Here is a 26,622-nt window from a genome sequence, read left to right on the forward strand (position 1 = left end):
TTGTAATTTCTCCATTTTCCTTTCTTATTTTGCAAATTTGTGCTCTCTTTTTTCTTCTTTGTGATTTTGCCAGAGGTTTGTCAATCTAGCTTCTGATTTGATTGATTATTTTCTTAATTTTTTTTTTTAGTCTCTATTTTATTTATTTCCTCCCTGATCTTTTTTATTTCCTTCCTTCTGCTGACTTTTGGGTGTTTTTGTTCTTCTGTTTCTAGTTCTTTTATTTGGTGGGTTAGATTGTTTATTTGATATTGTTCTTCTTTTTTGAGGAAAGCCTGTATCGCCCTAAACTTTCCTCTTAGCACTGCTTTTGCTGCGTCCCATAAGCTTTGTTTGGTTTTGTTTTCATTTCCCTTTGTCTCAAGGTATTCTTTAATTTCAACTTTGATTTCATCATTGACCCATTGGTTTTTTAATAGCATGTTGCTTAATCTCTATGCTTTCCTTTTTTTCTCCTTTGTTTCTCTGTAGTTGATTTCCAGGTTTAATTGCATTGTGGTCAGTAAAGATGCTTGAGATAATTTCTATCTTCTTGAAATTGTTGAGGCTTCTTTTGTGACCAAGTACATGATCAATCCTAGAAAATGTTCGATGCGCACTTGAAAAGAATGTGTATCCTATTTTGGGGGGTTGTAATGCTCTGAAAACATCCACTAGATCTAATTTTTCTATTATATCATGTAATTTCTCTGTTATCTTATTTGTTTTCTGTCTGGAAGATCAGTCTAGTGATGTTATTGTGGTGTTAAAATTTCTGACAATGATTGTATTCCCATCAATTTCCACCTTTATCTCTGTTAGTAGTTGTTTCATGTACTTAGGTTCTCATGTTGGGTGCATACACATTATTGATTGTAATATCCTCATCTTGTATTGCTCCTTTAATCATAAAATGTCTTTATTTATCTTTCTTTATGGCCCTTGTTTTAAAGTCTATTTTGTCTCAAATCAGTACTGCTACACCTGCTTTTTTGGCATTTCCATTTGTATGGAATATCCTTTTCCATCCATTCACTCTCAATCTATATGTGTCCTTCTCCCTAAAGTGTGCCTCTTGTATGCAGTGTATTGAGGGTTCTTGCTTTATTATCCAATATGCCATTCTGTCTTTTGACTGGAGCATTTAGTCCATTAACATTTACAGTAATTAATGATAGATGAGGGTTTATTGCTATTTTGAACTTATTTTTGCAGTTGATTTGGTATTTCTTCTTTGTTCCTTTCTTCCTCCTTTTGTGGTATGGTAATTTTCCTTTGATTATCTTGGATTGTATTTAGTTTTTGTGACTCACTTGTAAGTTTTTGGCTTGTAGTTACACTTTTTTGTAAGTCTGTTAACCAATTACTCTAACTGTGTGTACTAAACAGATAGAAATGTAATCTCAAACCCATCCTACCGAGAACAAAAAATTTAAAAAAAAGAAGAAAGAAAATAATACTCTATATTTTCTTGCTTCCCTCTCCCACTCAATGATTTAGATGTCTTCTTTTACAATTTCATGTTTATTCTATTTGTAATTCATGATAGTTATCAGCTTTCCAGTTATTAGTTCTCATTTTTGTAGCATCGTGCTTCTTTTCTCTTTAGAATAGACCTTTCAATATTTCTTTTAGCATGGGTTTAGTGTTGCTAAAGTCTTTTAGTTTTTGCTTCTCTGTTAAATTCTTTATCTCTCCTTCTACTCTAAAGGATAGCCTTGCTGGAGAAAGTGTCCTAGGCTGCATCTTTTTTTTTTCATTCAGGACTTTGAATATATCTTGCCACTCCCTTCTGGCCTGTAGTGTTTCTGTAGAGAAATCAGCTGAGAGCCTTCTCTTGTGAATCACTCTTTGTTTTTCTTTTGCTGCCTTTAGGATCATTTCTTTATCCTTCAGTCTGGCCATCTTGATTATGATATGTCTTGGTGTGGGTCTTTTTGGGCTCTTCCAGTTTGGGAACCTCTGAGCCTCCTGTACTTGGGTGTCTGATTCCTCCTTTATGTTTGGGAAGTTTTCAGTCATGATTTCTTTAAATACCATTTCCATCCCCTTTGTTCTTTCTTCCCCTTCTGGAACCCCTATTATACATAGATTGACATGATTTATATTGTCCCATAGGTTCCTTGTATTGTTTTCATTGTTTTTGTCTCAGCTGTTCTGATTGGGTGCTTTCTGTTATCCTGTCTTCTAGGTCACTTATTCGTTCCTCTGCATTATCTAGCCTGCTTTGTACAGCCTTTAGGTCAGATCTCATTTCAGCCAATGAATTTACCAATTTTACTTGGCTCTTCTTTATAGCTTCTATTTTGTTTTTGACATATTTTATGTCTCTAAACACTACCTCTTTTAGTTCCTTCAGTAATTTGATCACTTCTTTTTTTAAATCTTGATCTAGTAAGCCATCAATGTCTATTTCATTGATCATTCTTTCAGGGGATTTCTCTTGCTCTTTTAATTCGTAGTACTGCCTCTGTTTCGTCATACTGCTCATATCTCTCTGGCACTATGGCTTAAGGAGTATCTGTTATGTATTGTGGTCCTTAAAGTAGTTTATTTGTTTATCTATCTAAAGCCTATGTGGGAATAAAACTTTAAAACGAGAGAGAGAGAGAGAATTTTAAATGAATGGAGGAAAAGGAGGTTTGAAAACAGTGTACAATCAATAATAGAAGAGCAAGTTGAAGCAGATTAGGAATCGAGTTGAGATGTCTTCTAAAAACCTTAATAAAAGGAAGAAAAAAATCAAAACACAATGTTTGAAACCTGTGAATAATCAATAACAGATCAAAACCAAGAGAATTAAAAATGAAATGAGAACTGTAAACATATAGAACTGTTTAAAAAGTAAAGATTTAAAAGGTAATAGAAAACAAAACAGATTTAAAAGATTTAAAAAACAAAGATATGTTCTCCTAGAGACTGTGCGCTCATAATGGTTTTATTGAGAGGTCTTTGTGTCTTCGCCCTGTTTCACGAACTCAGCTTGCTCTGTTGGCCCCCTCGTCTGTTCTGCTCACAGTGTCCACCAGCAAGAACATCATGCCCCTCCAACACTGGGTCAGGTGTTGCTCTCCTTTGTGGTGGGCGGGTGGGTCCATCCCCCTCCAGATGCCGCAGTCAGTGCTGTACCAATTGCTCCATAGGTGGGCTCAGCTTCAAGAATAACAGCTTTATGGAGATATAATTCACATACCATAAAATACAGCCTTTTAAATTGTGCATTAGGGTTTTAAGTACATTTCAGGGTTCTGTAGCCATCACCCCCAAAAGGAACCAGTACCCTTTAGTAAGTCACACCCTAACCTTCCTTTCCCTTAGCCCCCAGCAGCCAACACTCTACTTTCTGTCTCTACGGATTTGCCTGTTCTGGGCATTTCATATAAGTAGAACCATACAGTATGCTGCCTTTTTGATTGTCGTCTTTCATTTAGTGTGATGTTGTCAAGGCTCATCCATGGTGTAGCTTATATCAGTACCCAAATTCCTTTTTGCTTTCAAATAATATGCCATTGTTATAAGTACACCACATTGCTTATCCATCCATCCGTTAATGATGAATAATTCTGCTGTAAATGCTCATGGACAAGTTTTTGTGTGAACCCATATTTTCAGTTCTCTTGGGGATATATCAAAAATGGAATTGCTGGGATGTATTCTGCTTTTAACATTTTGAGGAATTGCTGAAGTTGCTTTTAAAGTGACTGCACCATTTTATATTTCCAGTAGTAATGTATGAGAAGTCCAGTTTCTCCACATCTTCATCAACACTTTTTATTACCAGGTTTATAGATACATATTTATATATCATATATCATATATCTTTGTCATCCTAGTTGGTATGATGTGGCATGTCATTGTGCTTTTGATTTCTGTTTCCCTAATGCCTACTGATGTTGAACATCTTTTTATGTGCTTATTTTCCATTCGTATGTCTTCTTTGGAGAAACATGTATTCAAATTCTTTGCCCATTTTAATTGTATTTGTCTTTGAATTGTCATGTTTTAAGCCGTCTTTTTCTATTCTGGATAAAAGTCCCTTATCAGGGAAAATATTGGAAATATTTTAACCCATTCTGTGGACTGTCTTCTTACTTTCTTGATAAAGTCCTTTGAAGCACAGAAGTTTTTAATTTTACTGAAGTCCAGTTTACTTGATTTTTTTCTTTTGTTTTTTGTGCCTTTAGTGTCGTATATTAGAAATATTTGTAATCCATAGTCCTAAAGATTTTCTCATTGTTCATTTTCTAAAAGTTTTATAGATTCAGGTCTGTGATTTATCGTGAGTTAATTTTCATAAATGGTGTTAAGATAAAAGTTCAGTTTTCTTTCTTTCCAGGTGTATGTTCAGGTGTCCCAGCATCATTTTTGTAAAGATTATTTTTTCCCCATTGGAGTGTAATGGCACCTTTGTCAAAAATTAACTGGCTACGTGTAAGAGTTTGTTTATGGACTCTCAGTTCTTTTCTCTCAATATATTTGTCTGTCCTTTATGCAAGTACCACACTGTATGGATTACAGTTTTGTTAGTGAGTTTTGAATTTGGAAACTTCAAAACTTTGTTCTTTTTGAAGACTGTTTTGACTATTCTGGGTATGTTGCATTTCCATATTAGTTTTAGGATCAGCTTGTTCATTTCTGCCAAAAAGCCAGAGTTGCATTGAATCTATAGGTCATTTTGAGGACAATGGCCATACTAACAATAATAAGGCTTCTGATCCATGAACACAGAAGAGCTTTCCATTTATTTTAGGTCATTTTTAACTTCTATCAGTAGTATTTTAGTTTTCAATATCCAAGTTTCAGACATTTTTCTCAGTATTTCACATATTGTTCTTAATATTCCTAAGTATTTTATTCTTTTTGATGCTATTGTAAATGAAAATGTTTCCTTCTTTTTATTTTTAGATTATTCACTGCTGTTGTATAGACATATAATTACTTTTTATATGTTGATTTGTGTCTTACAATTTTGGTCTGACGGGGTTATTAATTCTAATAGGTTTTTTTTTCTTTTCTATCTCTTTATTTTCTTTGTGGATTCCTTGTGATTTCAATATATAATATCATGTCATCTGGAATGGAAATAGTTTTATTTCTTTCTTTCTAAACTAAAGGCTTTATTTTTTTTGTCTGGTTGCTTTGACTAGAACCTCTAGTACAATGTGGATTTTGGGAGGAGTTAATTCAGTCTTTCAACATTATGTATGATCTTTGCTCCAGGTTTTTCATAGATGTTCTCTGTCAAATTGAGGAAGTTCTCTTCTATTCCTAGTTTTTATCCATTATTCTATTAATATGGCATATTACATGAATTGACTTTTGTATGTTGAACTGCCTTTGCATACCTGGATACATCCCACTTAATTGTGGCCTATTTTATATGTTACTGGATTGGATTTGCTTGTCTTCTGTTGGGGATTTTTGCATTTATATTCATAAGGGATTGTCTTTAGTTTTCTTGTGATGCCTTTGTCTGGTTATGGTAACAGTGTGATACTAGTCTCATTGAATGAATTGAAAACTGTGCCCAACTCTTTATTTTCAGATGAATTTGTGAAGGATTTTTTTGTTTTTATTTTTGTTTTTTCTTTAAGTAGTTGATGGAATTCACCAGCAATGCCATACTGGCCTAGCATTTCCATGTGGGAATGTTTTGGATTACTATTTCAGACACTACTTATTGTAGGATTATTTGAGTTTTCTATTTCTCCTTGAATTAGCTTCAGTCATTTATGTCCTTCTAGGAATTTATTCACTTCATCTAGATTATTTCATTTATTGGCTATATAATTATTCATGGTATTCCCTTATATTCCTTGTTATTTTTGTAAGGGCAGTAGTGACATCCTTCCTTTCATTTCTCATTTTAGTAATTTGAATCTTCTCTCTTTTTTCTTCAGTACTAGCTAAAAATTTGTCAATTTTGTTGATCTCTTCAAAGAACCAACTTTTCTTTTTGTTGATTATTCTCTGTTGTTCATCTATTCTCTATTCCATTTATTTCTACCTTTAGTATTTTGATTAGAATGTTTAATTCATTTACATTAATGTAATTTCTTACCAGGTTGAAGTTACATCTGCTATCTGCTTTCTATATGTCTTTAACTTTTCCCATTTCCCCTATTACTACACTTTTTTATACAAAGTAGACATTTTCAAGTGTGCCATTTTAATTTGTTGTTTATTTTATTTTTTTCTCCTTCTCCTCCTCCATTGCCCTGGAGATTATAATTAACATCTTGTTTTAAAGCAATCGAGTTCACATGAATACCAACTTAATTTCAATTGTATACAAAAACTTTGCTTTGGTATCGGTCTTTTCCCTCCCCCTCCTCATGCTGTCACTGTCATACAAATTACACCTTTATGTATTTATAAGCACATCTACACAGTTTCATAAGTATTGTTTCATGCAGTTGTCTTTTACATCAAATAGAAGAAAACACTTACATGTAATACTCTATACTGTTTTATATTTTTACTCATGTAGTTACCTCTACTAGTGTTCTTTATTTTTCAGTTGAGTGTCCATTCATTTACAGCTGTTGGACTATCCTTAGCATTTCTTGTAGGGCAGGCCTGCTAGCAATGGATTCTTTCAGATTTTATTTTTGTAGGTGTGTCTTAAATTCTCCTTTAATTTTTTTGAAGAATCATTTTGCTGGCTATAAAATACTTGGTGACAGTCTTTTCCTTTTATCACTTTGACGATACCATCCCAATGCCTTCTGGTCTCCATGGTTTTTGATGAGAAATCAACTGTCTTACTGAGGAGCCTTTGTATATGTTGAGCCACTTTTCTCTTTCTGATGTCAGGATTCTTTGTTCTTGTCTTTTGATACACTGTGTCTGATGTGCCTATTTTAGATGTCTCTACGTTTATACCACGTGGAGTTTGTTGAGCTGCTGGGATGTACAAATTAATGTTTTCATCAAATTTGGGAAGTTTTCAGACATTATTTCTTTATATATTCTTCTACCCCTTTTTTTTCTCTCCCTCCTTCTGGCGCTCCCAGTATGTGCGTATTGGTATTGTTGATGGTGTCCCACCTATCTCTGACACAGTGTTCATTTTTTTCATTCATTTTTCTTTCTGTTCCACAGACTGTATAATCTCATTAGTTTTAAGTTAACTGACATTTTCTTCAACAAGTTCATATCTACAGAGATACTTCTTATTGAAGTTTTCATTTTAGTCATTATATTTGTATCTCTAGAATTTCTAGCTGCTTTTTAATATAAATTGTATCTATTGATATTCTCTGTACAAAGAGATGTTTACATAATTTTATTCTTTAGGCATGGTTTCTGTTAGCTCTTTGAACATATGTGTAATTGCTTATTTATGTCTTTGTTTAATAAGTCCAGTGTCTGGGCTTCCTCAGGGAGTTTCTATTGACTACTTTTTCCCCCCTGTTATGGCCAAACTTTTCTGATTCTTTGTACATCTTGTAATTTTCTGTTGAAAACTGGACATTTAAAATATTACAATGTGGCAGATCTGAAAGCCAGATTTTCTGCATCTCCAGGGTTGATCGTTGCTTCCATTGTCATTGCTGCTGCAGCTGTTTATTTAGTTACTTTCCTGAACAAATTCTGTAAATTTTCTATTCTGTATCATGCATGGCCATGAGATCAGTGTGTGTGCTGAAAGCCTAGTTGTCATCACTGTAATAATGATCAGATAGTGATATTCTTCAATGCCTGGTGCCAATCGTTTGAGCTGTTGCCAGGTGGCTGTGTGTCCACGTGCTGAGGGATGCCCTCAGCACCGGCAGGCTGTCTGCAGCTCTTCCGTAGCCTTTAGTTCTTGCTTATGCAGAACCTCAAGTTCTGCCAGAGTTGAAGGCTTAAGGTTTTCTCAGATCTTTCCTTGCCATGTGCCACACATGTGTAGGGCCTTCTAAATTCTCAGAATTCTTTGGAGCTTTTTAACCCTACCTCCACCCCCAGAACGTCTCATTACTCAATTTTGCCTTCTAAGATTCCTAGTCAACATCTAGTTAGCCTCTACCGGTACCACTGCCTCAGGCAGTTGTAATGTTAAATACTCACTGCTGATTGTTTCCCACACACACTCGGGACAGGCTGTTTGCACAGCATGAGTTTGAAATAAATCAAATAGTGACAGCTCTCTGGGGACGGATTTTTTGGGTAACTTCAAATCAATTCTGCCCCTACCTTGATTGTGAGACTGTTGCTTTTAAAGGCCACCATTTAAGGAGAGGATACGGGGATGGGGGTAGATCAAGTTACAATGCCACAAAACTCAATATCTTTATGGAGATTTAGCTGTTTTTTTTTCTCAAACAAACAAGCCCCTCATTGCTGAAAGCCTTGGTTTCATTTCCAGAGTTCTACAGAGGTTAATTTTGACAAATTTTGCCATTGTCATTGCTTCATAGAGGAGTAAGTTTCCAAGAATTTCACTCAGATATTCTAGAAGTGTATCCCATTTGCATTTGTTTTTAAGTGAGTTACTTGCAAGACTAATTCTACAGCTCCAGCCCCATTCACATAAGAGTCCATCTGCATGGCTTCTCCCACAGGGAGCTGTGTGCAACCTGTTGTCAGTTTGTTGTTTTTCTTATTAAAGTGTAGGGGTTTTAAAAAATATGCTCATTAATAGCCCTTTGTCATTTTTACACGTTACAAAACGTCCACTAGTCTGTGGCTAATTTTTTCCCTCACTTTTCGTTGCTTTAATGAAGTTCTCACTTTTAACGATTTTCAGTATAACAGTATGTGGATGCTGATCACACGGGTGAGGCATTTAACTACTGTCTAAACCTCAGTCTTTGCTGTGGCTCACTGTCTAGAACATCTGAACACATCTACTGAACCCCGTATGCCAAAGGATGCTGACAGCCCTAATTAAAAAAATGCTTTTTAAATAAAGCAAAAAATATTAACTTTCACACTGGAAAAGACAAATCTCAAATTTCCTTGCTGATCTTGCTTTCTGTGATCATTAGCTACATCATGATTATAGAGCCGACAGGCATATTGAGCTACTGATTTTATTTCATCGAATTTTAGAATGCAGAACACATTTCAGGCCCACTTATAGCACCATATGTGTATCTTTAAGGATATGTACATATGATGATGTCTTTATTTTAAGTATCTTATTTTATTTTAAGGACCTACTGCTGTTAACCTCATTAAGGAAATCTTGAATCTGCAGAACTGAAATTTTTCATACCACCATCATCCCGTAGCATCTCTTTTGCACTTAGATGTTGTGTGGCAGAGTATTTTTCTGTTCCCTAGAAATGATCAATGTTGAAGGGGAAAAAAACCCTCCTCTAATAAATATAGTCCAAATCACACACTTATCTGAACAATGGCCACCAGTTTAGTCCTCACCAATCCATCTACTCGTACTGACACAGATTGCTCAACAAAGACAATCCACCACTGAGATCCTCAGCACACGTTCTATCCCCTTCCCATTCTTTGTTGATTCTGAGCTACTTTTGTCCAACGCTTCCTGCCAGTCTCTTCGCTGCCTGACTGCAGTTTTTAATTTTTACTTTTGAGTTCCAGGCTGCGCCTAGTAATTTCCAGAGAAACACCAGACACCTGGCTCATCAGGAGGGGCGGGGAGGATTTCAGGAAGCTGTTATCCTAACTCACTTGCAGATCAGTGAGTGGTTGTTGTGAGCATTCCTTCTAGATCTCTGCCATGACGGCTGCATCCACCCCAGCAAAATAACGTAGCTCCTCCAACCACCTCTGCCTCCATTCATCTGAGTTTCTGCCTTCAGTGACACTCAGATGCTGCTGATGGGCATTATATATGTATATATATGTTTTAATTGAAGTATTGTCAGTTACAATGTGTCAATTTCTGATGCACAGCACAATGTTCCAGTCATTCATATACACGTATATATGTATGTATTCCTTTTAATATTCTTTTTCATTAAAGGTTATTACAAGATATTAAATATGGTTCCCTGTGCTATACAGAAGAAATTTAGTTTCTTTAGCTATATTTATATATAGTAGTTAATATTTGCAAATCTCAATCTCTGATGGGCATTTTTAAAGCCACATCTGGAACCCTTGCAGCAGAAGAGTCTGAGAAATATATTTTCAACCTCACAGCCTTTTGGTTAGGAAGTTGGAATAGAGGCTGAGCTGGCTCACCTAACTTGTCTGCCTTTGTGAGTAAAGAGGTCTGGAGTTTCAAGGCCCAATGAAATGTCCCAGCCCTTCAGTAGCAAACTTAAAGAAACCAAAATGCTCCCACCTGCCAGAGCATGACTTGTCCTTAGACACTGATGGACATAACCACCAATGCTGACTAAGGCATCGTCTTCATCTGATGCACACTTTCTTTAGATGTCTAATATCCTGATTAACAGGACAAGCTGGTTTGGATTCCCAAGGTCACAGGCATCCTTCTGCCTGACTTTGGTGTATATATGATCAATGAAGAGTCCTCTCTCAGATCAGCTGGAGCTGCCTGGTGTGTGTTTTGCCAGAGAATGTGGGTGCAGCGCTCCCCACCAGAGCCCTACCAGTTGTTTTATTGCAGGAAGAGAGAGAGCAAAAGAGACAGAACAGGAAGTCCTTGTCCAGCCTCAAACACAGTCACCCCCGCCCAGGGCTTCTGCTCTGGGACACACAGCAGTGCAGGTCAGCAGCGACGTGGCCCTGGTGTACTCTGAAACATGGTGTGATTGTACTGGGCTATCTGTGTCTTTCATGGGCCCTGCAAAGTTCTCGGCTTTGTGAAATTGGGAACTAAGGAACTCCCACCCATGCCTGTGGCTCCCAGGGTCTGCACCCTTACTGCTTTTGAGGATTTGCTGGCAATTCATTATTGTTCACCAGGTTATTTCTCAGCAGTCCTGTGACTTCCTTATCAGAACTGCTCCTTAAGTTCGGGATTTAGTGAAAGATGCCATTTTAAGCTGTACATACATGTTCAGGTTGGAGGAGGAAGACAGCACAGATCAGAATTGCTGTTTTGCTTTTTTTTGTTGTTGTTTTCATAAGTCGTCTCCTGTTGTCAAATAGACACTGAGCAAATGAATGACTGTTGCACTCCCATTTGAAGGATGAGGAAAATGACACTCAGGGGGAGGAGGCAAACTTCCTGAGGTTCCAAAGACAAAAAGGGATGAGCACAGAATAAGATCCCTGCAAATTTCTTGGCTGTCATCAGCCTTTAGGTCAGTGACAGAGTGCCGTGTGTAGTAGTAAAGTTGTAGCGTGCTTTCAAAAGGGTGCAGATATTCTTGTTTTTGTTGATACAATCACATTATTTTGTCTGGGACTCTGAAAAAGAGAAATGGGTACGAAAATGTTGGTTTCTCATTCTTGGTCCTTCCTCACCCTCACAGATATGGACCCTTCCATCTGTAGCAGGAATAAAACAGCCCCAGTCTTCCCGTCTCATGAGATCAGTACTCATTCATTTCATCCCTGCCCACCTATAGGTGATAAAGCACAGTGTGATTTTCATGTCCTACTTCACTGATTCTTGTGAAATTAAGTGTTTGAAGATAGAAACTCATGAAAGGAAGCTGCCTTTTTTTATATAAAGTGCAGTAATTTTCTTAGCAGAGAAGGAAATTGAGGATTTTCTTCATTGAAAATCAATAGAGATTTCAAGAGTATCTGTATTTCTGATACATAGATTAAAATGAAAAAATCTAGAGGGATTATAGAAACAGAAGGAAGACACCAAAATTGTCTTTAAGGAGCTTTTCTAAGACTGGGCTTGTGAAGAGACTGTTAGTTGACAGAGACCCTCTTCTCACCCATAGTCCCTCTCCTTAGGTTGGAAAGGGCCAGCATTTCCCCTGTGTGCAGTCCTGGTGCTTCAAGTGAGTTGTGGCGTAGGGCGGTGCACATGGGGCTGCCTTCAGTTTGTCCATCCTAAGTAACCCCTGGCAGTCAGAGGATGAGTGTGTTGTAACCTCATGAACCAGCCGCCTTGCTCTCCGGGGTGTGTACTTATCTCAGCTCATCCCGGCTCAGGTGATAGCAGAGCAGGGAGTGGTGGCAAGAGGTCAGCCATGAGTAGCAGGGAGCACCTGGAGTCAGCTGGGTCCCAAGTGGCTAGGAGTTGCAGGTGGAATTCCCAGGACTTCCCACAGCTCATTCATTCAGCTAATACTTCTCCAGCACCTGTGATGTGCTGGTGCTTCCTTTGTGAACAGAACCAAATCCCTGTCCTCATGAAGGTGACGTTCTAGTGGACATGAGAAATGATACACGCAGAAGCAGATCCAGGGCAGGTCACATGAGTGCTGTCTACTTTGGGGTGAACAAGGTGAGATACTTTGGGAAGGAATGTATGATACAGGAAAATGTGGGGGAGAAGATGGCCGTATACCAGGTACTATTTGGGTCCCTGTGATGCACCTCGCCAAGTGTGGGTCCTTGGTTTACACAGGAACGAATCCAAGAGAGAGCCACAGTTCAGTAAATGTAGATTTATTCAGAGAAATATATACTCCACAGACAGAGTGGGCTGTTTCAGAAGGCAAGAGAAAAGCCATGAGGCGTGGGGGTTGGGTGCTCCAGTTTAAAGTAAAAGTAGATACACACTCCACAGACATAGTGTGGGCTGTTTCCCTCAGCAGAGAGAGCAGCCACGAAGTGGGGGGTTGTTAATTTTTATGCACTCGGTATCTTCGTATGCTAATAAGTGGGAGGAATTTTCCAACCGCTTTGCGGAAGGTGTTGGGGCTCCCAGAAATTGGGCCACCCCTCAAACTTTGACCTTTTATGGTCAGCCTTGAACCTGTCCTGGCACCTGTGAGCGTGCCATCTAGCATCCTGCTGTATGTTCGTGAGTCTGTATTGAAGCTCAAGTTCTACTGGGTGTTGAATTTTCCACCGTCTTTGTGCTAACGTCTGTGCCATTCTTTTAATGGCTGTGCCCGGGCCCCTTCCCTCCTGTCTCATGAAGGAGCTCTGGATTGATTGCACAACTGCAGAGCAGGGGACAGAGTGTAAAGAACTTCATAAGTGGAAGGTGGAAGGCAGTTTTGGCCATAGAATTCTCAAGTCAATTATAAAGTAAGTGTCTTCTGTTTGCTGGGGGTACCTGGTGTCACATTAGGGAGCTGTGAGCCTTGGGGACTTCAGTGAGTGGATGGCTCACTGTATATACTGTGTTGCTTCTTAGGTGGCTTGAGGACAGTTGGCTTATAGGTGACCCTTTCACTCAAGCAGGGGTCTCTTTGGCGATTTTCTGCATGTGAGGTTAACATGGGTCACATGGGGGGCAGGACTGGCCAGTCACAGCTTGGTCCACAGTAACCTAGTGCCCTCAAGGCTTTCATTCCATGGATGCATCACCTCCCCCTGGATGGGGACAAGGGCACAAGTGGTGGGGCAGTTTCTCAGTGGTGGAGGCATTGCTTTCAAGACCCAACTCTCAACAGCATGGACTCCTGGTTTTTGTCACAGTCTTGGCTAGATGAGGCTGTTGGGTATCTGAGCCCATGAGATGTGGTTGCCATGCTTCCATTCTCACCAAGAGCTCTACTTTTGAAGGTTCTGCTCAGAGAGCCACAAATACTCCCTAACCCATAAACAAAGAACAGTCTCTTTCCCTCGGGTAAGGTCACACAGAAGTAAAACGGATCATCCCGAGAGCAGGAGAGGCCAAATCAGTCCTGCCATCATGGGTCTGACAGACGAGCCAGCTCAGTTCCTCTTACTAGTTGTTTACTTGGAGGATCTGGGATATTTGAGTGACCTGCAAGTGTCAGGAAATAGTACACGAGGGCTTTGTAGATTTTCTGGTCCGGTGTTAACTCACCCCATTGTAGCTGTCGTGCAAGGAAAGAAAACGTGGTGGGCAACAGGCCATGGCCTCTGCTCCCTGGTGGAGCCAGGAGGTTACAATTTTAAGTACGACTTCAGGGGCATCATTTCTATGTTGAGAGGCCAGATGCCCTTACTTATCTCTCATGCTGGATGTCTAAGTTGCAGAGGGAACTGGATTCCATCCAGCTCTCCAGCCAAGGAGGAGACCACAAGTGGCCTCCCCCACCAACTGTGAGCTCCTTGCCTCCACTGACAGCAGCATCTATACCATAAAGCTTGGGTACCACCTGCGTTTCCGTGTAAACTTCCGACAAGCCACAGCAATGGCCTCGTGAGGTTTGGTGTGCCCAAGGAAGGGCTGTGTGGGACTGAGGGAGGAATGCCGGGGTCAGACACCGGGCGGGCAGGCAGGCAGTGACGACATCTGTGCAGCGCAGGCGCCATGGAACTGAGCCAAAGGGAGGCGGGTTTTGGAGCAGGGAACCTGGGCAGTGCCATGTTGTTCATAAGAAGATCCTGGGCTCTAGATCCACGAAGTCATTGGCTTGATTCCTGACCCCAACCCTCATCTTGGGCTAATGTTTGAAGCTTTCTGTGCCTCTGTTTCTTGGTGTTCCAAATGGGGACAATAGTAGCAATTACCTCTGAGAGTCTGGAGGGCCCTTATAGATGTCATTTCATTACACTCACAGCAGCCCACGAGCACGGTGCTAGGTCCCCCATTTTACACGTAGCACACGGGTAACCTTTTAATCAGTAATCACGCAGCTAAGAATGGTCAGAACCACCATTTGAATATGATCCCTGTGTCCAGATAATTTCTATTCTCATTCAGAATTACTGGAAAACTAGTAAAGTCAGAACTAACGCTGCTGGGAAGTGGGAGATTGAAAGATGCTTTTCGTCTTCGCCATTGGGGAGTGTTGAGTTCACGTTCCTCACAGCCCGTCCGAGGCCCCCTGCGTCTCTGGCTGCCCCTGGTGGGGTCTGCAGGTCTCTGGGCAGCTTCTCCTTGATCTCTACCCCAAGGCTCTCTGCTCTCTGCAGGTTGATTCTCAACTCTGACTGCTCAGTATAGCTAATGTCTAAAAGCAAAAAAAGGTGGGGAGGGTACGGCTCAGTGGTAGAGCACGTGCTTAGCATGCAAGAGGTCCTGGGTTCAATTCCCAGTACCTCCATTAAAGTAAATAAAGCTAACTACCCCCCACAAAAAGGAAAGAAGTATTTAAAAAACAATAAAGAGTTCAAAGACCCCACTCCAGTCTGGGACGCAATATGTTTTAAAGGCTCCCAGTTGCTTCCCATGTGCAGGAGGGTGAGAGCTACCCTTCCACACCTGTTCTCCTGACTTGTCCACTCAAACTCATTAGCCTCTTGAAACAGGAAAATTACTTGGCTCAGCCTAGAACTTTCTCTCGATTTCTAGACGTTTATTTGCCTACTGGACATCTCTCCTGGAGCCCACAGGCACCCAGCCAAAACTGAATCAGTTGTCTCCTCTCATGACTTGCCCCTCTTCCTGCCCTTTTTATTTCAGGGAATGGCACTATAATTTAGGACACTGCCAAAGCCAGAAAGCTGGCCGGCATCTTTGACCTCTTCCTGCCCTTCCATCACACCTGTGGAAAATCCGTCCACCTGCTGAAATGTTTTCTTCTCTCCTCCTGGCGGGGACTCATCAGGCCTTCACATGAACCTGCCAATATGTCTCCCTGCCTCTATCTTGTCTCTTCCTAGATCACTTTGAATGTCTCCTCCACCTTGGAGGCACACAGAGTCCTGTGTGTTGTGCACCTGCGATCTCTCCACCTGGTTGCCTCACCTGCCTCCCACAACCTGTGCTTGCTTCTAGACTATTTGCAGTTCCTGGAAGGGACCTGGCTCTCCTTGGCCTCCCTCCTTTGCATGTGCATCTCCCCAGGGAGAAATGGCCTTAACATTATACATTCACCTGATCACTTCTAGGGCATCTCAGAACTCACCGCAGTACTTCCCTCCTCTGGGAGAGCCTTGGCTACAGTTCCGGCTCTCTGCTCTGAGCACCCTCTGCTGACTTTTATCCAAGCCCTCTTAACACGCCTCCTCAGCCACCTAGGAGCTCCTGGAAGCAGGGACTGTGTCTTTTATCTCTTTATTCTCAGAGCATGGTAGAGACTCAGGTACAATGGTGGAGGGCACAGTGGTTATTCTGCAATTTCTCTAGAGTTGGGGCCTAGGGGTAATAGTCTGGTTGGAAGAAGGGCTTAGGGGATTTACCCTGAAGCCACATTTTCAATTAACATTTCATGTTGTTTTTGTCTGCTTTTGAAGTTACGAGTCTTGAAACAGAATGACGATTTCTAAGAATTACTTTAGCGAAGATTGAAGAAAATGGCAGTTTTCCTTATTTAAGAATATTATTTTAATTTTGTGTGACTGGGGTGGTGGAAAATAGAAATGCAGGGGCCAATAAAGCATTCTCATCCCCTTCCCCACCCTCAGGCCCTTCGGACGGAAGAGACAGAGGGATGCGAGGGGAAGACATGGAGGGTGGGCCGTGCACTGCTTTTAAATTATGACAGTTACTTGTGCCGTCTTTTTAACTTTCTTTTCAAAGGAGGTACTGGGTCTTGAACCCAGGACCTTGTACATGCTAAGCACGTGCTCTACCACTGAGCTATACCCACCCTTCCACGCGATATTTGTGTTTTTACTGGGCATAATGTGCTGGTAGCAGGTACTTTAGCGTCAGACACATTCACCTGTCTCTGACCATCACGTTAATACCTTTCCCCTGAGCTAGAGAGCTAGCTAGTCTGTTTTCACAAGTTCAATAAATTGTCTACATTTTCCTTTTTCTAAAAAATAAAAGGCATTAACTCATGTTTCTCTTTGGTATCGCCTATAAATAAAATGTGAGTTTATTAACCATTTACCAAAGTGTTAAGGGTAGTAAATATTAAGTACAGATTTCTGAAGCATCAGTCATCAGTGAAGATCAACATTCTGCTCTTCTCTCTCTCTGTTAGTCACCTTACTTCTGGAGTTCTGGAAGCAGCGCCAGGCAGAACTTGAGTACAAATGGGACACGGTTGAGCAGGGAGAATAATTCCGGCCAGAATAGGAGGCGCGGTGCCCCACGTGGAGATAGATGAGATTACCCCGGAAAAGCGGGCGCCGTTTTGATGCACTTTATTCTGTTTACTTCTGGACTTGTCAGCCTTGGCTGCATGTTGGAATCACCATTGGACCTTAAAAAATGTTGGTGCCTGGATTCCATCACTGCAAACTCTGATGGTACTTATTGGCATGGGGTGCATTCTGGCATAGGGAAGTTTTTAAAGCTCCTCTGGTTATTCTAATGTGCAGCCAAGGTGAAGGAGCACTGCCTGGAATGGTGAATACAGAAGAGAAGTGAGGTCCTTCCTTCATAATAACAGTAAAAATGGGGAAAAGGAAAAGACTGGTATAAGTGTATAAGAAAAGAGGCATTGATTTGTATCCTTTCATAACACCAATGAAAAAATGCAAAAATAAATTAGCCGCTATGACATGGATGTAGAAGGAAAGACACACTGGTTTTTATAGTTGACTCCCATTTTTCACATGTGCCTTCATTATTGCTGCCTCCTTTTCATCGTAGACTAGGTGCCCCTTTGTCTTGAACTAAGTCCCATTCACTGCTCCCCCTTCCGTTTGGGATGTGTACAAAGCAGCGTGGCTGTCATCCTAAAGTCAGAGAAAGGTTGGAAGAAGCAGGAAAACCTTTGTTGAGGTGCCATCAGTGTTTGACTGTGTTTGAGATAGGCACTTCTTGTAATTGGAAATGTAAATTTATTGCTGCCGCTCCTGCTGCAAAAGTAAAAAAATAAAACTATATATCTTTGTATCAACATTCCAGAGCTATGAAATGATGATTTTTGTGTCATCTGTATTATTGCTTCTTTCCATCAGCTGAGATAATTTGGAGCTGATTGTACTTGCAGTCAGCAGCAGCAGGACAGTAGGTTGTGAGCATGAATAAGGCTTGGAATGAAGACGCTTCTACTAGGAGCATCTGAAAATGTCTCCAACTATAGCTTTTATAAATTGAATCTGATCAACAGAATGTTGGCACTAAAAAGGTATGGAGGGAGCAGGTCAAACTCCTATTTTTATAAATGGAAAAAAATGAGGTTCAGCTACCAATAGAAAGTGACATTTCTCTTTTACAATGTAATAAGCTTCTAATAATCCCCATTATGAATATTTCCCACTGTTTACGACTGAAGATGGGGGTCAAAGCTTATGTTGGTGAAAGACTGTACATTCAGAGATGAAAGCTGAAACTTAGACAAAATTAGATGTTCATAATGCTTTTGAGTCCTGAAAAAGAAAAACGTATCGTATTGGCAGCATACAAAAAATACTGAAGAAAAGTTTTTGGTAATTTAAACTGACAATTTTAAATTTAAAATTGCCAACTAATAAGTAAATTTTCATTGGAACATTCTTGTTGAAAAATTGAAGATGAAGACTCATTTCACTTGATCGTTCTTCCTTATTTAAAATTTTTTAATTTTTTTTTGTTTTTTAATTGAAGCATTTAACTTTAATTGTGAATGCATGCTCCATTGTTTAGAGAGGCCAGCGTTGTGGTAGTGAGAGGTTGGGAATGAATTTGCCTAAATTCATATTTGAAGACAGCAGCTTGCTTCCTGAGTGATCTTGGACAACTTAATTCTCTGTGCCATTATTTTCTATAAAATAAGAATAAGAGAGTTGCTTCTTCGTGACTGTGGTAAGAACGTGTCGAACTAATGTGCAGAATCTACTTGGAAGACTTCCTGGCACAGAGGAATGGCCATGTACTTAGTTACAGCTATTATTATACTATATCTGCTTTTATGATCCAGGTAAATCTTGAGTGTTACTGATTTCATCTCTAAAAATAAAATCTAAATATACACTCTAAAATGGAAACTCTAAAACTTCATAGTTGTAGCTAATTAACACATAAAGCTCAACCAAGATACACACAGTGGAGACCAGTTAGCTGCACACATCTCTGAAACTTCCTGTCCTGCACGGACTCTAAGCTGTCACTACCGTCACTTCTGAAATCTATGGCAAGCTCAGGAATAGAGCTTTACAGCTTCGCCTCATCAGGTACCCAGACCCCTAAGCTCAGACCATGGCAGGGAAACAGTTTACTGTTCACATGTGCATTTTCAAAAAATAGTATTAAAATGGACACTGTAGGTATTTTGTTGTATGTTTAACATCGTTAACAGAAAAAAAAAAAAAGGAAAAAAACCCCATGCAGTTATAAATAAGGAGGCTATGTCTGAAAATTATTATTTTTTAAAATTATGTCTAGGATTTAGTGATATGTTAGGAGAAAAATCATTTCATTAGTGTAATCCCTTGGTTGATTAAACTTGTTTTTTTAATTAGGAAGAAGATCGTGTTCCATTTACCACCTGGGGAAAGTGTATACATATAACCCTTAGTGCAAGTGCTCTTTTTCTGGGTAAGAGCCTGCCACAGACTTTTTAAAATCTAATGTGAAATGCTGAGAAAACTGAAAGTTAAGCTGGGAACTAAGTAGTCTCATAGAGAAAACTTTTTCCAGAGAACTTCTGAGCCAACGCTGGGCGCCACTCTGGAGATTCCACAGTCTCTTCTGCTCACAATGCTTCCCCCAATTCTTTTCACCTCATTTGTTCAAATCAGATCAGTGGTTTAGAATTCTCCAAGGTCTGATTAAGAGACCAGATGGAGACATTAAGGATTCTAAAATTTTCCAAGGGTAACAACCAAGGTAAAATATCTAAGAGTAGCCTAACAAAAGGATAGTAGAAACTATCAAATAAATAAAAATAAAAACTCCTGAAAGATATAAAAGTTGCTTCAATCATATGATTCCAGATTAAAAGATCATATCTCCAAAATATCAGAAGTTATAAAATTGATTTGGGGTTTATTGTGAATAAAATCATATTAGTAATATAGTTATTATTAAGATAATGAGAGTTTTACTAGTTCAAGAATAGCCAGATTAGAAAATAGGACAGGAAGTCTAGATATGGGCTCTGATATTGATAATAAATTAATATAAGAGATGGAAGGCATTACAAACAGGGAGATAAATGAAGGTTTTTCAGTAAATGGAATACTTGTTAGCTACTTGGAGGGAAAAGAAAAGATTGATATCATACAGTGAACCATATATTGTGATAAATTTCAGAAACATTTAAGAAAGTAACACAATTACAAAAAAACTAGAAATAAATATGGATGAATATACAACCTCTAGATGAGCAGTAGGTTTCAGAGGAAAATATATACAGAGTTCCATGCATCAGAAGCATCCTAATTTTAAAAAAAACACCAGAGGATGTTATTTGTTTACAAATCCGACAAGGGGCTAATTCCTTCAATACATAGAGTTCAGATCACTACAAAGGTAACATCAAAAAATCTCAGGAGCATAGAAGGCAGAGAATATGAACACACAATTCACAAAGAAAAAATAGATGTCACACTCAATTGGTAAATCACTCAGTGCACATCAAAATGAAATAGTTTTCCACCTCTCAAGTGACACATCTCTTTTTATGAGGATGAAGTGCCAGTGATCACCCATCCCATACCTAGATCACTGGATATGTTTTGTGAAGTATGGTTGATTTATAATACTGTGTTAATTTCTGGTGTACTCCTCCAGCCTTCTTAGAAAGCAGTCTGGCAATTCATATCAGGAGTCAAAAATATTCATATGCTTTAATCCACTAATTCAGCTTTGAAAAACTTTTAATCAGGAAGAATTTCAAAATGGAAGGGAAAAGTCAGTATGGATGCAAGTCACAGACATACTTTTATATGTATATATATATAAAGTCACAGCCAAAATATTCTTCCAACCCTTCACATAGTAGAACATTATGTGGCCATGAAAAAGTGTGTCCATGAAAATATTTTATGACATGTCAAAGTGTTATGTTTATGATAGGCTTGAGAATAATGTTAATATATAAAATGATTTGTAATATACAAACAATGCACAGTTCTGAAGGAATTATGTCTATAGGTAGAAGCATTTTTCTTATTTTATTTTTTATTCATTTTCAGAGTTCGAGTCTTTTGATTGTAGGTGACAAAATCAATCTCCAAAGGATTTAAACAACAACCAAAATATGGGGATGCATGGGATTTATTGGTTCCTATAAATGAAAACTCAGGTCTGAGGTCTGGCTTCAGGCAAGGAGAGATACTGTAGCCCAGATGATATCAAGAGCTGGTTTTGACCTGTGTTCATTCTGTGTCCAAGGAAGTCTCAGCATGCTGCTTCTAGGCACTAAGCATCCCAGATCACACATCCATCCAAACCAAGAGAGGTCTCTTTTGGCAGCTTCCTCTCTTGCCAGAGGAAGCTTACCATTCACATGGGCACCAGCAAGTATCTCCTCACATAATAGTTGCTCTTACTGGGTTATTTGCCAATTCTGAAATCATGTGTGAGGCCAATAGAATGAGGGATATTATTTGTCTTAAACTAACTGAGATCTACCTATGGTGCTTCAGAAAGAGTGGGTCAATCGAGCTTAAACCACAGGATTAAAAACAGAAGGGAGGTTATTTATCCTAAAGCAAAATCTGGGTCCTCTTCCAAGACTGGGGACAGATCCAGGACAGCAGTTCTGTCCACTACTGTGTACTTTCAAATTTTCTTTAATGAGCAAATATTTAAGTTATGATCAGAAAAGATGATAAGAAGAAACTTGAGGAAGGAAAATGGAAAACTTTCCTGTTTCTTAAGAAATATTGAACCCATTAAGCGCTTGGAAGAAAAATGGAAATGTGTCAAGTTTGTAAAAGTTCTGAAATGAACTAGAATTGATTTCACAGACCATCTAGGAGACAGCGCTATATAGTTAGTGTGTCTTTGGTCTCTTTCAGTATTTCAGTTCTTTCACTTAATAGTTGCTTCATTTGGGGCAAATTGCATCATCTCCACGTGGCTCTATTTCCTCATCTGTAAAAGAGATATAATATTACCTTCCCCACAGGGTGATTGTGAGGATTTAGAAAAATAGATGTGTGCTGAAGCATTAGTAAGCATTTAAATAATTTAACTATTATGATTACTTAATACATAATTAAAAAATTATTATGTAGACTTTTTAAAAATGCATACTATTTAAATGGCCTATATGTGCCGTACAAGAGAGCAAGGCTTAATATACATTCTATAGTACATTTTTCTGAGCATTAAATAATTTTCACATTTAATCACACACACACCAAAAAGTTATTCCTTTCACAAGCATGAAGATTTAGCTGTGAAGAAAAGAATGATGAAAGAGATTAGAGGAGGAAATAAAATGCTTTCTCTACAAACTGATGGCTTAAAAACTAAGAAAAACAACTTTTTAAGACTTTTGTCATCATATTCATAGCTAATACTTAGGTAGAGTATTTCACATGCCTGTGGTTAATGTTCCAATTGTTTTCACAATTAGTAAATCATTGACTCATCACAATAATCCTATAAATTGCTATTATTATTCCCCCGTTATATGGGTGAGGAGATGGAAGCCCCTAGAGGTTAAGAAACTTGCACAAGGCCCCACAGCTAGCATTGGAGCTGGGATCCAGATGCAGGAGTGTGGCTCCAGGAGGGGCTTGTAAACACTCCCTCTGCTCTCCCCTGCAGGTGCAAGCCAGCCGCCCGCTGTTGCTGTAAATAACATGATGTGGTTCACTTAGTCTTGAAATTCACATTCGTTGTAGCTTTCTCTCTGGGGCAGCAATCAGGAGCAGCCAGGGACACTGAGTACATGCTTCTGGACTATGACCAAGAAGGTAGATGGTAGGAAAACAGTTTAAAAATGGGATCTTTAATGTGCATTCTTCATTGGCCAGAAAAAAACCTGCCTAGTGAGGAACTGAAACCCTATCAGCCACATGCAAATTATGCTTCAGAAATTCTCGTTGCCCTTGGGTCCACACAGTCAGAACTACAATGGATCAGGGACATGAATCTTGTGCAAATGCAGGGAGCATGAATACCTGCCATTTTAAGATCTCAAGTAGTATGAAAATCATGTGAAGCTTTCATCAGCAGAGACCTGCTGTCACTTCCATTTTTTCCCTCAGGGCATGTCCACAGCTTCACTGGTCCTATTCATATTGAAGACGACAGCTAGCACCTGCTGACCCCTGAATCAGTGATAGGTTCTCCCTTGAAAGGAAGCGCATCCCTTTCATGGGTTACACCTAGTTCATAACCTAAGTAATTCTATAGGTGTAGAAGGGATATTTTCATTGGCTCTGCTATCAAAGACTTGTCTCCAAAAGAACATGCCACCAGTTACTCCATTTTCACCCATTTAAAGATGTACTTAACAGGCTTCCTTCTTTAGTGCAGTTTTAGGTTTACAGAAAAATTCACAGAAAGTGGAGTTCCCATATATTCCCTATGCCCTGCACACAGCTGCTCCTGCTGTCAGCATGTTACATTAGTGGATGCCCTCATCCTTTTTGACATCCCTCATTCCTCCTCCACTAAAGTTTATCATGCCTGGTATTCACATCTCTTGTGGCATTTATGTGCGATTTACATCACTTCTCACGTTTATGTGAGGTTTACAGCACATGCATGTTTCTGTTTAAGCGTGGGCTGGGGGAAAGTTTTCTGTGTAAAAATAGGATCATTAGTGAGTCTCATGCTGCTGGGTTTTTGGGTTGTCAGGTCCTGATGACCATTGCTTCCTTCATTGGGATCACTGTCTATAGACTTTCAGTGTTTATTGTATTTTCTGTAAAACTTCCCAAGAACCTGAATGGAAGAGACCCAATCCAGAAGTACCTGACTGTGCAGGTGGGCCACGCCCATCACTGCTTCCCTCATCAGTTTTATCATCATCGTGACCCTGAACGCCATATATGAGAAAGTGGCAATCATGATGCCTGACTCTGGTAAGCTCCTCCTGCAGCTGAGGTCATTTCTACACCAGTTTTAGAACCAAGTCAAAACAGAGACTGTCAGTTTTAGGCACTTCAGTTCCAGTACATTACAGTCTTTAGAAAACTTCAAGTGGAAACGTATTTTCTCTAGCCTGTGTGAGAAGTGAATTAGCTCCAGGTTTGCATTAGTAAAAGGGACAAAGGAAGCATTAGAATGTCCAAGCTCTGTGTAAAGAGGTCAGTGCTTAATAATAATTTTAATTACATTAGATCATGTACCCTATTGTTGAAAGTAAATAGTCTCTCTATTGCATACAAGTGGAAGAGGGTTGTGGTTCCAGAGGCAGATTTTCTTGTGCATTATGGAGAGGACAAGTAATCACAGAGTTATGTCTCTTCCCCTCATGCTATTCCTGTTAGTGTAGCTCCATTCTCATCAGCTGTGGCTTCTATAATAAATGTTTTTTCTCTCTGGCTTGTATCCCAGCCAGCGGCTTAGCTGCCACACTCTGCATGTGGCTGGGTGGTTCTCCCAGTGGTCTGCTCAGAGGTCATCTTCTGAAAACACTAAGACAATTCAAATTCTGAACTAGGAGGATGACCCATTTTATGTTCCCCCAATGCTTCTGGCAATTTGCCCCGTGTTTTGTTTGTTGTCTTCAATAGTCCTACCTTACTGCCGTTCAGGGAGACAAGAGAATATCATTTAGCAGGATGTTTAAAAGTAGCTTTCTGTCATCATACAACTGACAGAGGACAGTTCTTGCCCATTGGATACTGTTGTGCTTATAAATTTTAAGGAACGGATGACTTTTTTTTTTGCCATTTGGGATATTCCGTTCATAGTGGGAGAAACTCTTACAACAATGTGTACACTTGGAATTAACATAGTAGCTATGTTAAGGAATTCAAAACAGCTTAAATGAAAACAGTGTGAATTGTGTATATATATATACATATTTACCGTGTTAACTCATGTGTCCGTGGCTTTGATTAGGGTCTCAAAGCCGTTCACAGTTTTATAGACTTAACTTTACTTATTCTAGCTGCAGAGCTGACTGACTATGGGAACAACCTAGCCATGAAGGTGTTCTTCTTCCAGTTTTTCAACTACTACTCCACGTGTTTCTACATCACATTCTTTAAGGGCAGGTTTGTGACTTATCCGGGAGATCTGGTGTATTGGCTGTGAAAATACAGAAAAGAAGAGGTGTGAATACAGCTTTATGTTCTGACAGTCTAACCTGTTTCATGTTTTCTCTTAGTTGCCCTAGGAAGAATGTCTTTAATCTCTGTTCCTTAGGTTTTTTAGGCATAAAATTATGACTATATTTCATGTTAGAGCTATCTAAAATTTAAATGAGTTTTTCTTTCTAATATTCCAGTGTGGCCCAGGTGGCTGTCTTCTTGAACTGATGACACAGCTGACAATAATCATGGGAGGACAGTCCTTCTGGAATCGTGAAGGAAAAGCCCAGATGGGCTAACTCATAAATCTGAAGTTTAGTGTCAGTCTATTGGGCTAACGAGCTCAGTCACAAATCTAAGTGTGATAAGTGTCGGTTTACTGATATAAGTTCTCTCGGGCTAACTTGTAAATCTAAAGTTTAGTGTCAGTTTACTGGGCTAACAAGCTAACTCGTAAATCCAAGCTCAACAAATGTCAGTAACGTGATCTGTTCCAAATTGATAAGCTTCAGTGCACTGATTCCTTGCTTTTTGTTGTTTGAGCCTTATTGGCTAATAGCCCCATACATGTAATTAAGCCTATAAAACCTCATGTGCACGTCTTGGAGGTGCTCAGAGCTTCAGAGCAGAAGCCCCTCTGTACTCCAACCCTCCGAGTGGTGCTTGTTTCTTGGCTGCTCTGTCCTTTCCGTAACAGAATAACATACAAGAGGTGTTACTTCCGTGAGTACTCAGTCATGTGATCCTGGGGTGAGAACGGCCCACCCATCCACGTCATTTCCCTGCGTGCCCATCTCTAAAACTGGGGAGACTCTCTGTTTATTAAAGCTCTCCAGATAAGATGATCCAGCCAACAGTGTAAACGTACCTGCTGTTTAATAATTATGCTTAAATACCTTCCTTTTTATGTTTAACTTAAATCCCCAAGTGCTATAGTTTCTGCTTCTTAGCCCATCACTGGCGACTGACTGATTAGTGCCCTTTGAGAGATAGCCCTTTTTGGGGCCTGGAACTGAGTTTTCCCACCACTTTCTCCTCCTTTTATACTTGCATTTAAAAATCCATAACAAGAATTTTTTCATTGCCTAGTATGTTCTTGTTACTGTATTAAATGTTGTACATATATGAGTGTGTGCGTGTGTGTGTGTGTGTGTGTGTACAATTTAATCACCCAAACAACCCTTATTCTTATCTTCCTTTTGCAAATGAAGATCCTGTCACTTAAATAGGGTAAATGATTTGCCCAAGCTCTCATTGCCAGTAAGAGACCACTGTGGGACACAGATGTAAGACCCTATCTCTGTGAATCCTTGTTCTTCTAAGAACAGATACTGTTGGGGTCCTAAGGCACAGGGTTACATAATGTTTTAAGAGAAACTTGTCTAAAATAATAACTTCAGAGGTTTTGACTTAATGTTCTCTTCCTAAAAATGAGAAAAGCAGATGTTAGCAAAAGTCACACTGTCCTTTTGATTTTCACATAAGCCCAATTTCACATCAAAGTGGACAGTCCAGTGTTATCTGCAATTTCTGAACATTTCAAGGAGATTACTGTATTCGCTTTCTGTTGCTGCTGTAACAAGTATCCACAAACGTCATGGCAGTAGGAAGAAAAAAGAAAAAGTCTCCACTAAACAACACAAATTTAACCTTGTAGGGCTCTTGAATGCAGAAGCCTGCTGAAGTCAAAGTATTGGCAGGGCTGTTTCTGAAGGCCTCAGGGGA

At 39.4% G+C, this 26,622-nt stretch overlaps 2 long non-coding RNA genes across 2 annotated transcripts in view; both read left to right on the forward strand.

Moving 5' to 3' along the window:
* Positions 1-24,876, forward strand: part of LOC140693150 (uncharacterized) — a 35,352-nt gene extending 10,476 nt beyond the window's left edge. The window contains exons 4-6 of the long non-coding RNA XR_012068855.1: positions 22,457-22,496; positions 22,578-22,605; positions 24,756-24,876. This is a non-coding gene — a long non-coding RNA (uncharacterized lncRNA). The remainder of the gene's footprint in view (positions 1-22,456; positions 22,497-22,577; positions 22,606-24,755) is intronic.
* The window catches only part of LOC140693145 (uncharacterized), a 733,405-nt gene extending 707,622 nt beyond the window's left edge, over positions 1-25,783 (forward strand). Inside the window, exon 7 of the long non-coding RNA XR_012068848.1 lies at positions 25,610-25,783. This is a non-coding gene — a long non-coding RNA (uncharacterized lncRNA). The remainder of the gene's footprint in view (positions 1-25,609) is intronic.
* The last annotated feature ends 839 nt before the right edge of the window (positions 25,784-26,622 follow it).

Source organism: Vicugna pacos, unplaced genomic scaffold, assembly GCF_048564905.1.
Source record: "Vicugna pacos unplaced genomic scaffold, VicPac4 scaffold_19, whole genome shotgun sequence".
Taxonomy (NCBI): domain Eukaryota; kingdom Metazoa; phylum Chordata; class Mammalia; order Artiodactyla; family Camelidae; genus Vicugna; species Vicugna pacos.